This window comes from Triturus cristatus, chromosome 2_2, assembly GCF_964204655.1.
Source record: "Triturus cristatus chromosome 2_2, aTriCri1.1, whole genome shotgun sequence".
NCBI classification, from domain to species: Eukaryota; Metazoa; Chordata; class Amphibia; order Caudata; family Salamandridae; genus Triturus; species Triturus cristatus.
In genome coordinates, this window is record NC_140582.1 from 1,223,918,604 (window position 1) to 1,223,935,232 (window position 16,629).

General features: G+C 42.7%; 1 protein-coding gene across 3 annotated transcripts in view; it reads left to right on the forward strand.

Annotated features, from left to right (window-relative positions):
* Nucleotides 1-16,629, forward strand: part of LOC146863448 (uncharacterized) — a 145,094-nt gene that overhangs the window by 46,588 nt on the left and 81,877 nt on the right. For 2 of the 3 annotated variants that reach the window (XM_085642883.1, XM_085642884.1), the window contains one exon: nucleotides 1,696-1,802. The exons of the other annotated variant lie outside the window; for it this stretch is intronic. The gene's annotated coding sequence lies outside the window, so the exon portion shown is untranslated. The remainder of the gene's footprint in view (nucleotides 1-1,695; nucleotides 1,803-16,629) is intronic. 3 annotated transcript variants of the gene reach the window in all.

Sequence of the window (16,629 nt, forward strand, 5' to 3'; positions counted from 1 at the left end):
GTCAGTCCTCTAGCTGGGTGCCCTATACCAGTGGTGAGGGTACAGGTGCATGAGCCCTGTACCCCTACAGTGTCTAAGTCCATTCTTAGACAGTGTAAGTGCAGTGGTGCCATTAAGATTATATGGTGCTGGGAGCTTGTCATTACAAACTCCACAGCACCACAATGGCTACACTGAAAACTGAGAAGTTTGGTATCAAACTTCTCAGCACATTAAACCCACACTGATGCCAGTGTGGGATTTGGTAAAAATGCACACAGAGGGCATCTTAGAGATGCCCCCTGAAAAACGACTAGCCTCTGGTAGGTTCCCTGACTGGTACACACCAGCCTGCCACCACGAGACATGTTTCTGGACCCCTAGGGTGGGGCCTTCGCTTTGGCCTTTCTTGGGCGAAGGCTTTGGCCTTTCCTGGGCGGAGGTGTTCACACCTCCCCCTGGCTAGGAAGCGCCATTAGTGGCAGGGGAGCTTCAAAGGCCTGGCAGCCTTTGTAATTCGACCCCCAGCCCCTCCTGCTAGCAGGAGCAAGCCCCCTTCCTGTCTCCCCCTCCTTTTCGGCGGGAAGACGGGCGGGAAAAACTAGCCAGCCCAGAAGGTGTGCCGACCTGTGCCAACTCCACCCCTCAGGCGGGGGAGGTGAGGTGTAGCCGTCTCTTCAGTGCTCGCCATCTTGCAGATGGCAGGCACTCCCCAATCAGGATTATGGATTTTGCTCAATTCCCCCATGTGGGGTGAGCACACCAAGGGTGTAATCACCCTAAGGTCAGTAGCCCATTGGCTACTGACCTCGAGACCCCTAAAATGCCCCCTAAATACAGTATTTAGGGGGCATCCCTGAACCAAGAAAGCAAAATCCCACAATCTAAGAAGAAAAAGGAAGAAAAAATATGCCCAGCAGCGGAGACTGCAGAGAAAAAATGACTTGGCCCCAGCCCTACAGGCCCGTCTGCAGTTTCCGGAGATCCTGCGCCAAAAATCGTCTTGTCCTGCAGCCAGCGACCTCCAGAACCCCGGGGAGGACAGACTGCCTTCAACAAAGACCGGATCTCCTGTGAACAGCAGCTCTGTTCAAAAGAAACACCAAACAAAGACTCCGAGCCTGCTGAGGAGAAAGAAACCCAATGCCTGTAACCACGAGTTCTGCAGCCAGAATTCTACCGGGAACTCCTAAATATAAATCCATCTCACACACACTTCAACAGTATCACTGGCTTCCAATAAAAAATCGTATTAAGTTTAAAGCCCTTTGTATTGCATATAAAGCTTCACGTAACTCTGGACCATTGTTCCTGAATGAGGCCCTAGACGCCTACATCCCTAATCGGGCCTTACGCTCTTCCACAGCAAACCTGCTAAGGGTCCCCCGCACCAAGACAGCATCGTGGGGTGACAAGCTTTTCAGCGAAGCTTTGGAATTCTCTCCCAATTCATATCAAAGCCAGCCAGTCTTTACTTGCTTTCCGAAAATTGACAAAAACATGGCTTTTTAACCAATAGTCTATCTGTCGTTTGGTTCATGCTCGCTGTCCCTAGCGCCGAAACACCCACAGGTATTTGCGCGCTCTACAAATTGCATAAATAAATTAATAAATATACTCCTGCAAGATATATATACAAATCCTCTTCACACGTTCAAAAGTAAATACATAAATTTACATAAAATACCACAATGATGTTTGTCTTTATATTTTCAGATGTCTTTAATTCAAGATCTTTAAGCCTTCTTAGCCAACACGTGTTTCATCGCTGTTACAGGGGATTACCCCACAACTTCTTCAGGGCTAAGGGAATATATAAACAGGTACTTGTTCGTGTATGCAATGATAGTAATAACACTTTATTTTTCAAATTATTGACAAAGTGACTTCGATGAGTTGTGTGAATTTAAAAAAAAAGTGAATAGAACTGTGAGGCAATCCATGTGAAACTGGTGTTGTACATGCTTCTCGTACAATTTATCAATGGGGGAAAGAAAGAACAAGCAAAGCCCCCAATCGTTTATGTTATCGCTATAAAACATACTGGTACAGTTGGTGTTTGAGACTCCCTTAAAGGAGTAATCCTGTGGTTGGCAAGGTGCGGGCATGCAATCAACCTATTTAGTTTTATAATCTATTTTGTTATATTTGTGGCGAAGTAGTGCTCCCTCATGCTGTCACTAAATAGTAAATACATGCCGACTATATTGTGTTTTCAAACATGTCTAAAAGAACGTATTTTGTTATAATACGACTCCTGAGGGCAGTTTCAAGTAGTCTCTAAGTAACAGAAAAGGGCACATCAGCTAAAGAGTGGCAGTAGGTACATTCTAATAAGGAATACTAGGTACCATGAAGGATCCCCCTACCTTAGTTCCCGTGATAATTCTAACCCGGACGGGGTTCCTATAAATTTTGCTCCTGGAGAGGTAGACTAATTAGTCTCGTGTCCGGAAAGCTAAATATGCTTCCAAATGTACGGGAGTTTCTTTTAGAAGAGCTGCCCCATCCTAAGGTAAAATTAACATTGTATTAACATTTTCATCCCTCACTCCTCTGTCCCGTATTATGACTCTGGTAAGACCGTTTTATCATTCCTTACCGGCAGTATCCGGTAACCCTGGGCGTAGGTTGCTTAGTAGCGCAACGCTACGCGAAGTGCACTTCGCACTACGCAAGCTACGCGAGCTGCGTAGTGCGGTAGGGAAAATGCTGTTTGCATTGATTGCACAGTGCCGGATGCTTGTCCGCACTGTGCAATCATTACAAACAGCATCTTGCACAGTGCAAGCGGTCGTTTTCTGCCGCTCGAGTAGATTTGTGCTTGAGCGGCAGTTCTCAACGCGGACTGGTAGTTTCTCATCGCGAGCGGTCGCGAGCATACACGACCACTCTCAATGAGAAACCTGACCTCCCCACTTTGAAAATCTTGCAGGGAGGTTTATTTTCCATGCTCGTGATAGGCAACTTGATGTTGCTAATCGTGAACGGGGAAAAAGTCTTGCCGGGATGTCATTTTGCTTGCTCGCGGTCGCCAACTTGACGTTGAGGACCATGAGCAAGCAAAAAATGCCCGCTACGCTATACGTTTTTGCACTGTGCTACATGCAATTCGCGTAGCGCGTAGTTGCGCAAACTACACGAGCGTAGCGTAATAGTACGCCCAGGGTTAGTATTAGGTAGAACCCTTCGGATCTCCAGGTTGTGGCATGTTCGTGGCGCACATCAGCAGTCTGCAGCCAGCCACCCCGGCGTTGTCTTAAATAGCGAAGCATGAGGGTGGTCTAAGCCGGTACTAAACCCATTTTGGGCGCCATCTTGGAGTGGTGTTTCGGAACCCCCGGGACACTGGAATCCCTTAACCCATTTTGGGCGCCTTCTTGGAGTGGTGTATCGGGAACCCCGGGGCACTGGAATCAATATTATTGTGACCTAGCGGAATGTCGGTGGAAACTAGCTGGCGGAAATGCTATCTGCTAATAATCTATATCTGCAGGGGCACATGACAGCATTGCAGTGCACTATCATACAAGTGTGACATTTGTGGCAACGTGCATGCTGTGTGTAGGTAAGTGGGTTTCTGTTGCAGTAACTACCCCACATTTTGACTACTAATGCACTTTGACTTGATGTGCCCTGGGTCCCTGCCAATCAGGTTCCCAGGGCCTGTGCTCTTTCCCCAAACCTAACCCAATTGGCATCTCTGGCCACAGGTCAGCCCCTGGTAAGTGGTACCACAGGTACCCAGGACACTGTGACCAGGGAAGACCTCTAAGGGCTTCAGCACTTATTGTGCCACCCTTAGAGCCCTTTACCCAAATCACACACTGCCTTTGCATGCTGCGTGTTTTGGTGCAGAACAAAGTGAAGGGTGGACATGGCACACATCCCTGTGTGCCATGCCTACAACCCACTGCTCTAGCATAGATCAGTCAGTCCTCTAGCTGGGTGCCCTATACCAGTGGTGAGGGTACAGGTGCATGAGCCCTGTACCCCTACAGTGTCTAAGTCCATTCTTAGACAGTGTAAGTGCAGTGGTGCCATTAAGATTATATGGTGCTGGGAGCTTGTCATTACAAACTCCACAGCACCACAATGGCTACACTGAAAACTGAGAAGTTTGGTATCAAACTTCTCAGCACATTAAACCCACACTGATGCCAGTGTGGGATTTGGTAAAAATGCACACAGAGGGCATCTTAGAGATGCCCCCTGAAAAACGACTAGCCTCTGGTAGGTTCCCTGACTGGTACACACCAGCCTGCCACCACGAGACATGTTTCTGGACCCCTAGGGTGGGGCCTTCGCTTTGGCCTTTCTTGGGCGAAGGCTTTGGCCTTTCCTGGGCGGAGGTGTTCACACCTCCCCCTGGCTAGGAAGCGCCATTAGTGGCAGGGGAGCTTCAAAGGCCTGGCAGCCTTTGTAATTCGACCCCCAGCCCCTCCTGCTAGCAGGAGCAAGCCCCCTTCCTGTCTCCCCCTCCTTTTCGGCGGGAAGACGGGCGGGAAAAACTAGCCAGCCCAGAAGGTGTGCCGACCTGTGCCAACTCCACCCCTCAGGCGGGGGAGGCGAGGTGTAGCCGTCTCTTCAGTGCTCGCCATCTTGCAGATGGCAGGCACTCCCCAATTAGGATTATGGATTTTGCTCAATTCCCCCATGTGGGGTGAGCACACCAAGGGTGTAATCACCCTAAGGTCAGTAGCCCATTGGCTACTGACCTCGAGACCCCTAAAATGCCCCCTAAATACAGTATTTAGGGGGCATCCCTGAACCAAGAAAGCAAAATCCCACAATCTAAGAAGAAAAAGGAAGAAAAAATATGCCCAGCAGCGGAGACTGCAGAGAAAAAATGACTTGGCCCCAGCCCTACAGGCCCGTCTGCAGTTTCCGGAGATCCTGCGCCAAAAATCGTCTTGTCCTGCAGCCAGCGACCTCCAGAACCCCGGGGAGGACAGACTGCCTTCAACAAAGACCGGATCTCCTGTGAACAGCAGCTCTGTTCAAAAGAAACACCAAACAAAGACTCCGAGCCTGCTGAGGAGAAAGAAACCCAATGCCTGTAACCACGAGTTCAAGTGGCCCACCGGTCCCAGCGAGGTCCCCCAGTGCACTAGAGTCCGAGTCTACCGTGGGTTGACCCCTCCAGGTCTCCCCGACATCACCTGCAGCCTCTGCACGGAGACCCCCCCAACCGCGAGTGGCCCGGTAAGGTGAAATCCGACCTCAAAAGACACCCCTGCATCCAGCCGCCCTGTGCCCTGGAGAAAGGAACCCGAAGTGCACCTACGTCCCCGAGCCCTCCAACTTACCTACCCAGCTGTTGGTTCCTCCCGGAAGTCTTCCTGGAACAAGCCTGCAGTTAAAAAACAAAACCAAAAATCCCCATTGAAAACAACTGGCATCCAATGCGAAAACAGCACCCTGCACCCAGCCGCCCCTGCGTGTGCACTTTGTGTGCTAAACCGGATCCCCCATTGCCCTGAGCCTAACACCAGGAGCTTGGCTCTCACGACCTTGTGGCCTGCTCGCCAGCAGCCACCAACCGGAAGCCCCCTGTCCCTCATTGGATAACATTGGGCCTCAGCACTCTGAACCCAGCCGCCCTAGTGCCGCTGAGGGTGTAACGAAAGTGCATCCTTGACCCTGGGAGAACCCTTGTTCTAACCCCAGAAGCTCAACTCCAAAGACCGATTACTTACCTAGTAAACATTAACTTAATTTCTCTCCATAAGAACCTTTGACTGTTTTTCTCTGAAAAATGTTTGAAGTGTGAAGTTAATTTGCAATGAAACCTGAAAAATAACAATTGTGTAAAACTGATTTTACTTACCTTTTCTCTAGGAAATGTCCCAGTGTGATATCTACGCATATCATACTGAGTAGAAAAAGTGATCTCAAAGGTAATCTCGAAAGTATCGTAAAAGTAACTTACCTGTAATTTTCATTGCAAGGTCGATACAAAGTATATGTACATCATTTCACAGTGTTGCAATACCAGTAATTCAAACAGTAACCATTTCAAAGTACATTTACAATTGCATTTCAAACTGTATATTTACTGCAAAATATTTATCAACTTACCTGTGCCAGGCTTGCTTGGTTCTAGAAAATAAAATAACTGAAAGAATATTTTTATACAAAACCAATTGGTCTGAAGTTCAGTCTTTGAGTGTGTGGAATCATTTGCTGATTTAGTGGGTACAGTAGTTACAAAAACGGGTAAACCCAATAGAGCCGCTGGGACCTGGGTAGAGAACCTGTTGAAGGAGACGGATGCACTTGATTAATTTCAGATTGAGAATTGCACGCAAGTCGTGATCACACTTGACCCAAATAGACGAACCTATTCTATATTACAGATTTGTCAACAGTAAATTGGAACGCTTCGGTCCATTTTGGACACAAGATTTTAGCAACTCTTCCCTGATGTAATGGATGTTTCACAGAGATCATTTTTATATTGAGTGTTTCAAGTGCCATCCAGTTCAGGGTGGTTTATGGTGCCCCCCTCCCTCTTTTTCTGTCCTGAGGAAGACCCCGTCGAAAGGACTCTAGCAGCCTACTCTGTCTATTGGGGGTCGAAACGTAAAGTGTGTCATGGTTTCATGCCAGTTGGATCAACAGTGCATATCACTGTGATATAATATTCCAAATTATGGCTATGTATTTTTTATTATTGAAATGTGTGGCTGAAATAAGCCGTGTTCCTTTGTATATATTCATGTGATGAATAGAATGTCACTACTTTCCCTTTACACTTTTCTAACCCTCACTTGATGCACAATACCTTCTCTCTTTCCTTTCTCCCCGCAACTTGGGGCACTATTTTGGTACTATTTTTGAAGTCATTTATGAAGAGTTATTTGCAGATTTACAAGCAAGGATGTTCAATGTGATTAAATACCTTTGTTCTATACATATCCTTAGTGTATTAGTGTAATAATGCCTAGTGTACTTTAATTTCGTTTACTCTTAAGTATTGTCTCACTGGGACCATTTCTCTACTGTACGATTGAGTGGGTACAACAAATGCTTAACACTGTCCTCTGATACTACCTTACTGCTCGCTCACACTACCACAAATAGAGAGTGAGGTGCTATCTAACTTTACCTCTGCCTACCTTTTAGGTTCCACTGGACTCTGTGCACACTATACCTCACTTTGGTATAGTATATACAGAGCCAACTTCCTACACTGTGTTTATACATAAGTACAACCTTGTAAGAAATTTATCTTGATATCCAAGAGCTATGACATGTGACAATGTGATAGTGAATTTCGTGACATGAGGGTGAACCTCATATTTAACTATAAATTCTTAGACTTGTTACGGACAGTTGCAGTCGGTCTCAATTCTCGCTAGTATCTGATCCATAGTATTTTAGGAAGCGTAATGCAATGTGAAAGTGAATTCTGTGACATAGCTAGGTGGGGACAGTAGCATTTAGTCCCGGTTCGTTATTGTACACAGTCTACAACATGTTAAGTCTTGAGGTCTCAATTCCTCACTGTACATAGTCTCCAACATGTTAAGTATCGAGTTCGATTAAATCCCTTCATTAACACGGAAACAGTCATTTATTCCGCTTACTTGCTATGTCGCCATCTCCGTGTAGAGCCGCACTGGAGTCGAAAACGTGGTAAGAGAACACGAACTATCCAGGCTGAAGTCTTTTAACCTCTCTAAAGTGCTCACACCTGTAGTCTATCGGTCAAGGTAACCTAATCACGTGACTAAACGTATAAGCGTGGGCACCATCTTAAGGCGGTATATAACCCGGGGTTTAGGGGAAATAATATTGTCAAGTGTTATATTTGATTTAAAAAAATGCCAATTCTTGCGTAGTATATTGTAAATATGTGTGCTGTACATGTTATATTCTGTCACAAATGCCACCTGATCTGAATATTTTTTATTTACTTTTGGCACTCTATCTGCAAGAGTATCTCTTCTACGTAATCCTTTAGCCTTAGTCAAGGCTTTTTTAAGGCAAGTATTGTTATATCCTCTTGCCCTGAAGTCTACCTCGATGCCTCGCAATCTTTTTTCGTAATCATTTTCCTGGCTGCAGTTACGTCGTGCCCTCACCATTTCGCCAAACGGAATGGCCATAATGGTGGTACTGGGATGACAACTGTCTACACGTAGCACCCTGTTGCATGCGGTAGTTTTTTTAAATATATCACTCTGAATACTATCGCCCAGAATGTATAATCACAAATCCAGGTATGTAATCTCTGTTTTGGAACTATTTAATGTCAATTTAACATTAAAATTTTTATCATTGAGATATTGACAATATTCTTGCAAATCATCATCACTGCCTTTCCATACCAACAGTATATCATCTATATATCGGACATAGAATAAGATACTCTCAATCCAGTGATGTGCTCTTGGGCCCCAGACATGCTCCATCTCATACAATCCCATAAATAGATTAGCATAAGATGGAGCAAATCTAGAGCCCATCGCAGTCTCTTGTTGTTGTAGGAACCACTGCTCTCGATGTAGAAAAGCATTTTGGGTCAATATTAGTTCTGCAATCAGAAGTAACATCTGAGTGCGTTCCAAATGACTGGCATTCCTTTTATAAAGGAAATGTGTCAAAGATCTTAAGCCTTGAGTCATCTCTATGCACGTATAGAGGCTCTCCACGTCCATTGTAACGAACGTAAAGCTGTCTCTTTCCCATTGAAAATCTTCTAGTTTGCAAAGTAGTTCTTTACTGTCCCTTATGTAAGAAGGAAGATTTCTTATGAGAGGTTGAAGAAACGTATCAATGTACTCCGCTAGATGTTCTTTTGGGCCGCCATTACCTGATATTATAGGGCGGCCAGTGGGAAACTTGCCACCCTTATGTATTTTAGGGAGTATGTAGATACAGGGATGTCGCGAGTTTTGAGCAAAGAGATATTTATATTCCTGATCAGTAATTAGACCAGACTCACGCCAATCAAATAATTTGGCATTGATGTTGCTCTCAATTTGTATAGTAGGATTCTTTTTGAGTCTTTTTTTATTGCATTGTGCATTCTGAAGCTGGCGATCTATTTCTGTCACATAGTCTACATAGTCCATCAGGACTATGTTGCCTCCTTTATCCGCTTCGCGGATCACTATATTTTTGTCATCCCTGAGTGTGTTTAAACACATTTTCTCAGCTTTTGTAAGATTGAATACATGTTTACATTTACTATATGTATTATGTGTCTCTTCTAGATGATAAAGATCCTGTGTGACTCTTGAAGCAAATTCATCTATTGCAGCACAAGATTGATTAGAAGGTATAAACTTGGAGGTATTCCGTAATCCACTATCTACTGTGGTATCCTCTACAACATCTAGGCTACGTGCAAAATCGACCAGATCATTAGTTTCCCCTTCATCATATAGTGTTGCAATAGTGTGTGAAACATCAATGTCAGCAATAGTAAAATCAGATCTACATGCATTATTAACCAACACATCGCGTACTTTTGGATGTTCATCAAAGAATTGTTTATACGCAACTTGCGAACAAATTCAAACTGTACATTTTCTAGACATGGTTTCTCAGTGGGACAATAGTTTAATCCTTTACACAAAACAGACAATTCTAGTTCACTCAAAACTGTGATGATAAATTAACAACATTTAATGTATTAGTCTCATTTTCTGTATCAATACTGTCCATGCTGGGGCTCACAATCTCTTCATCTATTTGGTTTGTCCATTTGCTATCCTTGCCTTTGTACCGGCCCTTGTATTTTTTGCCACTCCTTCTTGTTCTTCTGTTTGATTTTTCTTTTTGTTCCCCAATCGGAACCTTTGTACTTCTCTTAAAAAAACAGATGGTGGTTCTATATTTGTTGTACTCGTACTAGGCCCCTCGCTTAGATCACTCCCTAATGAAGAGAGGGAAGCAGAGCTAGACGAGACACTTGGGTCTTTAGTAACCCGTTCAGGGACTTGGGGCAGTTTGTTGGTAATGTCATCGTATTTTCTAGCAAAAGTAAAAACCTACCTCGTTCATAGTCACCCTGATCACGTTGTATTTTTTGCTGCTTTTTATCCTTTAAATAGATTTGATAATTAGCTATCTCTTTTTTTAGAATAACATAGTTCTTCTGAATGACATCCGTCATATTGGTGTCACTAATTTCTTTCTCTAGTTGTGCAATGTCATATCTAATCTTTCTGACTTTGCGCTCTGAGTTCCGAATCAGAATATCCATCATGTTATAGGAGGCCTTATATAGTCCATCCTCCCACTCGCCTAGGTGATCCGCATCCAAATCTTCATAATTCAGGAAGATAAGAATTCGGAGACCACGTGGGATACGCCTATTTTCCAGGTATTTTTTGAGTGTTGCCCCGTCCCACCATTTGTCGAGCTCTTGTTTTTTTAATCTCTCCAAGCGTATAAACTTGTTTTTAAGACCTTCAGTCTTTAATGTTTTGGAAGATACTTGTACAGTGTCAATATTCTTCTTGCCAAATAGGTCTACCTATGTCACTATTGGATGTATGACGTTACAACGCATACATTTACATCGCGGTACATTACATCGCGGTTTTGACAACGCAAGTCGTTACAACGACTTGCGTTGGAGGGCGCTGGACTTAGGAGTAGTATGATTTACTATTCCAACGCCAGTCTACGTACAGTAGGGAAGGTGTTGGATTGTAAATTATACTATTCCTTGTCCTAGAGCGCCATCTAGCGCAAGACTTGTGTTGTAAAAACCGCGATGCAATGGCATCGCGATGTAATCCCCGCGTTGTAAACGATGTTTCCCGTCACTATCCACTATCACATTGTCACACGTCACATGTCACAAAACACACTAACATGTTGATTAGTTCGGGTCACAACGACAAAGCTGTTGGATATCAAGAGAAATTTCTTACAAGGATGTACACAATGTTAAGACAATGTTAATTTTACATTAGGATGGGGCAGCTCTTCTAAAAGAAACTCCCTTACATTTGGAAGCATATTTAGCTTTCCGGACGCAGGACTAATTAGTCTACCTCTCCAGGAGCAGAACTTATAGGAGCCCCTTCCGGGTTGGAATTATTACGGGAACTAAGGTAGGGGGATCCTTCATGGTAACTAGTACTCCTTATTAGATTGTACCGACTGCCACTCTTTAGCTGATGTGCCCTTTTCTGTTACTTAGAGACTACTTGAAACTGACCTCAGGAATCGTATTATAACAAAATACGTTCTTTTAGATATGTTTGAAAACACAATATAGTCAGCATGTATATACTATTTAGTGACAGCATGAGGGAGCACTACTTCGCCACGAATATAACAAAACAGATTATAAAACTAAATAGGTTGATTGCATGCCCGCACCTTGCCAACCACAGGATTACTCCTATAAGGGAGTCTCAAACACCAACTGTACCAGTATGTTTTATAGCGATAACATAAACGATTGGGGGCTTTGCTTGTTCTTTCTTTCCCCCATTGATATATTGTACGAGAAGTATGTACAACACCAGTTTCACATGGATTTCCACACAGTTCTATTCACACAAGTCACTGAAGTCACTTTGTCAATAATTTGAAAAGTAAAGGGTTCTTACTACCATTGCATACACAAACAAGTACCTGTTTATATATTCCCTTAGCCTTGAAGAAGTCGCAGGGTAATCCCCTGTAACAGCTAAGAAGGCTTAAAGATCTTGAATTAAAGACATCTGAAAATATAAAGACAAGCATCATTGTGGTATTTTATGTAAATTTATGTATTTACTTTTGAACGTGTTCAGAGGATTTGTATATATAGCATAAGTGGTCTGCTGGCCACACTCGTGGGGATCTGGTGGTTTATCCGTACCTTATGCACCGTGCCAGATTACCTGCCATAACTGATGTACTTGTGATAGACCTTAGAGCGCCATTGTGCCTATTGCTGACCACCGACTGTATACTCCTGCAAGCTCACTGAATTACCAAGCAGCGTCTCCTAAGACTGACGGTAAAGGGGTATAGATGTTGTACAGTAACAGCTAGCTTCTTGGCATTGTGGTAGAAGGTCCATTTTAGTTACACGTAGATATCCGAATAATCTGGCTTACCAGCAGGTTTTATGCATTTGACTGACAAAATATTACCCACTGGTGTTCGCCACTAGGTAGTTATAGTTTGGTCAGCTGCTCCATAGGAAAAGCATTTTTTGTGCTGGCAATAACGTTGGCACCATTTAATGTACCTCCACAAAACTTTCCAAAAGGTATTACTTTTTGACTAGTTTGTGCATGGGAAGTTTTGGGGTGATCCATTAAATGGCTGTCGAGATAAAAGGGGGATCGCAAAATCTCTATGCATTTTCCATAGACTTCTTTAGAAAAGGCTTCAGTAAAAACTGCTGAGTGGAATTACCCCAAATTTAGCAGTAAGTTAGATCTCAGTCCGCAGATTGTGCTTTTTTGATATGGTATAAATCCGTTCAGTAGTTTTTGAGAAATTAAGGTTGCAAAATAATTGTATATCTGCACGGTTCGGTCTGTGAGAGTCTCAAGAGTCTTGCGGGAGTGCCAATTTAAACACAGAGCGGTCTGATTGGCCCAGGGATCTTTATTTCCCTTGGCCCATCCCACTCCTGCAGGAGACTCACTCGAGCGAGCGCTCTGATTACCTTACAGCAATATGAGAAAAACATTGCTGACAGCCATCACAGGACTTAGGGACTTAGGCCCCTGTTCTGAAGTAAAAATATATATATATTATAAGGGGGCAGGGTAGTGATATCCTCCTGGGGTCAAAAAGGAAATTTGCTAAAAATGCTGCGATCTTGTGAAATTTCTAGGAAATAAAAAAAGAAATACCAAAAAGCCTCCCCTCCCCCGAAAAAGTGGACGGTGGTTGTACGCCCCCCCCCCACCCTCCCTGAACCCTTCAGAGGGCAAGGGAACCCAATTCTCCGGGGCTGATTTTCTTAAAGGGGGTGGCACACAGCCCCCTCCCTGGGCTTTTTAAGGCCCTAGGGGCCGAAATTTGGTGAACCCCCCTCCCCGAGCCTCTAGAGACCCCGGAGGACCTACCACCATGAACTAATTTTCAGGTTTTTTTTATTAAAGGGGTGGTGGGGCGTGCGGCCCCCTTCTCTGAGTACACATCAGAAGGCAACAGGAAGAGGGCTTAGCAAATGATATAATAACAGAATATTAAATATCATGCTACAAAACATATGATAACAGGAAGATCGTTAATATACAACAATACACAGCGAAATGTTGTGAAGGTAAGTATATATTGGTAAGTTTGGATTTACTAACCATGCACACATATATATTCACCTAAACCCAAAGTTAAAGTACAGTTATGGCTACGAATTAATACCACAACACTGCTTAAATTTGCAAGTTATGATGGCAATCCATAAGCAGCTCAATAGCCATGAAACCTTAACTCAAATACCAAATGCAACACTCCTGACCCCACCCTTCATGAAACCGATGTAATTACAAATGTTGTCAATCATTTTACAGATAGCCCCTACCACCCTACATGAATGTAGTTTCATTATTTGGTTTGATTATGCGATGTATTTTAATTACACTTTGCTTTTAAGAGTTATTATTCATAGGTATAAATATTGTGGGCTCGTAGGCGTTCCATTTGGAGTGTGAGTTATGGTTTGAATGGCTGTTGTGTGGGTTATGGATTGTGGACCTCACTATAACTTGAGTATTTCAGTGGTTTTGTGGTGTTAATTCGTAACTACAACAAGACTTTACTTGTGCTTGTTAACTGAACTTCTGTGGTTTTTCAAAACACATGTAAAAGCATTACAACAAAGCCAACCATCAAGTCAAACAGGTACAATTACGAATGAATCGTTAACCGACACCTGCTATGTCTATATTCCCCGTGTTCATTTGAAAACAATCATCACACGCAAGGTGACATTTGAAGTAGACACGAGCGCGAGAGCACTCGTGCCAACTTCAAATGACAACACTCAACACACCTCCCCCCTTTTATTTAACAAAGGCAAGAGAGAAAAGAAAAATAAAATAAATAAATGAATGAAAAGAAATAAGAGAATTAATAAATTAAGAGAGAATTAAGAAAGTACAAAATCTTTAAATTTAGTGGGTAGTGTTCGAATTCTTGAGCTTCAGGTAGGACATGCTGGAACAGCTGCACCTTGTTCTTCAATAGGTAATTCTTTACTTGAATTGCTCACAGCGCTTTTATTCACATCCAGAAATACATTTGAAGAAGTGTTATCACAAAAATCTTTTTTACCTTTATAAGGTGAGACTCTATTAAAATTCCAAACACTTCCATCTTCCACTCGTACAGCATTCTTAAACACTTCCACAGCACGCACAGGATCCGACCAGTTAGGTAATCCCTTACGTACCGAGCAACCTTTCTTACACCGTACTAACTCCCCAACCTGAACAAAAACATTCCTAACAGTTCTGTTCTTTACCAGATTATCTTTCATTTTGTTTTTGTAAGCGACCATTTTACGATGAATCTCCTTGAAGTCTATCTCAGCAAAATCTGCTTGTGTTTTGTTCTTATTTTTCAACCACCATGGAACAAGTTTTGTACTGGGTTTGCGACCTGTCAATAACTCAAATGGACTCAGCAAAGTAACTGCAATGGGTGATGTTCTGTAAGATAACAACATGGATTGTAAAGCTAACATAATACACATTTGACTGCTGATTGAATAGCCTCTTTGACAACCCTGTTAAATCTCTCAATCTGACCATTTGCTTCTGGGTGGAAAATCCTTTTGTGAGTAATATCACACCTAATCAAATAATCTTCCATCTGTTTACTAACGAACTGTTGTCCGTTGTCAGTAACGAGTTCCTGAGGAATCCCTTCCCTGCAGAAAATATCATCTAAAAATTGTATAATGGCTTCAGAAGTAACCTCTCTGACCATCTTAATGTTAGGCCATTTTGAAAAATAATCCATTGGTACAATACCAAAAACTTGTTGATGCGGCAAAATACTAAACAGACCAATTATGTCACTACCTAATTTGCTCCAAGGTGCAGCAGGTAAATCCACGGGTTGTGGAGTAGCAGTTAAAGATTTAGTCGATTTATCACTATTGGCACACAAATTACCTCACATGATGTTCAACATAAGAGTCTATGCCTGGCCACCAAAAGCTGTCCTTCAAGCGTCTCCTGGTGATAGAAATGCTAAAATGCCCTTCATGAGCAATATCAACAAACATTTTCCTGAGATCAAAAGGTGGAATAAATTGATCCCCCCTCAGAATTATTTCATTCTCTTTGGCCAATTCATCACGAACCTTGGAATAACTAACCAAACTTCCTATAAGCTTCCTCTCTTCCGGCCAACCTTCTAGTATGAATTTCTTCACTTCTTTAAGTTCCTGATCCTTCTCCATTTCTTCATTCCACAATTGCTCCTGAATAATGGAATTGTCATTGATCAACACATTCACATCACGCACTACATGTGCCACTTCACATTCATCAGTATCAACACTATCTGATTTCATGCACGGAAGAGGCAATCTTGACATACAGTCAGCATGAACATTAGTTTTTCCAGGAACATATACTAATGAATACTGGAAATTTTGTAGTCTAGAAGAAAGTCTGGCGAACCTTGATGACAATGTGCGTCCACCACCAGGTGATAATATATGAACCAAACGTTTATGATCAGACTTGATGGTAAATTTTGTTCCCCATAAAAACGGTCTAAAATGTTCAGCACCCCACACGCACGCTAATTGTTCTCTTTCAATTACAGAATAATGTCTTTCAGATTCTCGTAATGTTCTTGAGGCATATGCTACAATCCATTCTTTACCCCATTCTTCTTGAATCAGTACCGCAGCAAGACCACAACTGCTTGCATCAACCATTACTATACAATGTTTCCCAATTACAAAAGGTTTGATACATGGGGCCTTAGTAATCATTTCCTTAACAGTGGAAAACATTGCAGTCATAACATCAGTCCAATTGAACTTTACATTTCCTTTTAACAGATTTCTAAATTGTTCAATTACGGTTGCATAATTGGGAATAAACTTGGCATAGAACTCCATTAAACCCAAAAAGGCAACCAATTGTTCCTTGTTTTCAGGAATAGGGGCTTTACTGATGTTCTCCAAATGTGACATTTTAGGTTTAATTCCATCTCCGCTGATACTGTGTCCTAAGTATTCCACTTCTTATCTTTTGAATCTGCACTTGTCTGCACGAAGAGTTAGACCCTTGTTTGATAAAGCAATTAGGACTTTCTTTAAATTGTGGTCATGTTCATCCTCATTATTGCCAAAGACTAAAATGTCATCTTGAAATGCTATAGCTCCAGTAAGACCGTCAAGAGTTTCTTTCATTAGTCTTTGGAAGACAGAAGCTGCAATAGCCAACCCAAAGGGCATCCTGCAAAATCTATACAGTCCCTCTGGTGTTATAAACTTAGTCAAATCTTTAGATTCTTCATGGAGAAGCACTTGGTGATAAGCACTAGCTAGATCGAGACAAGAAAATACACGTGCATCAGCTAATGTTGAAACCATTTCATGTAGGTTGGGCAGAGGATGAAAGTCCACACAGATAGCATTGTTAAGACTGCGCAAGTCAATGCACAAACGAAGATCTCCCCCCAATTTAATTGAGATGACAACTAGAA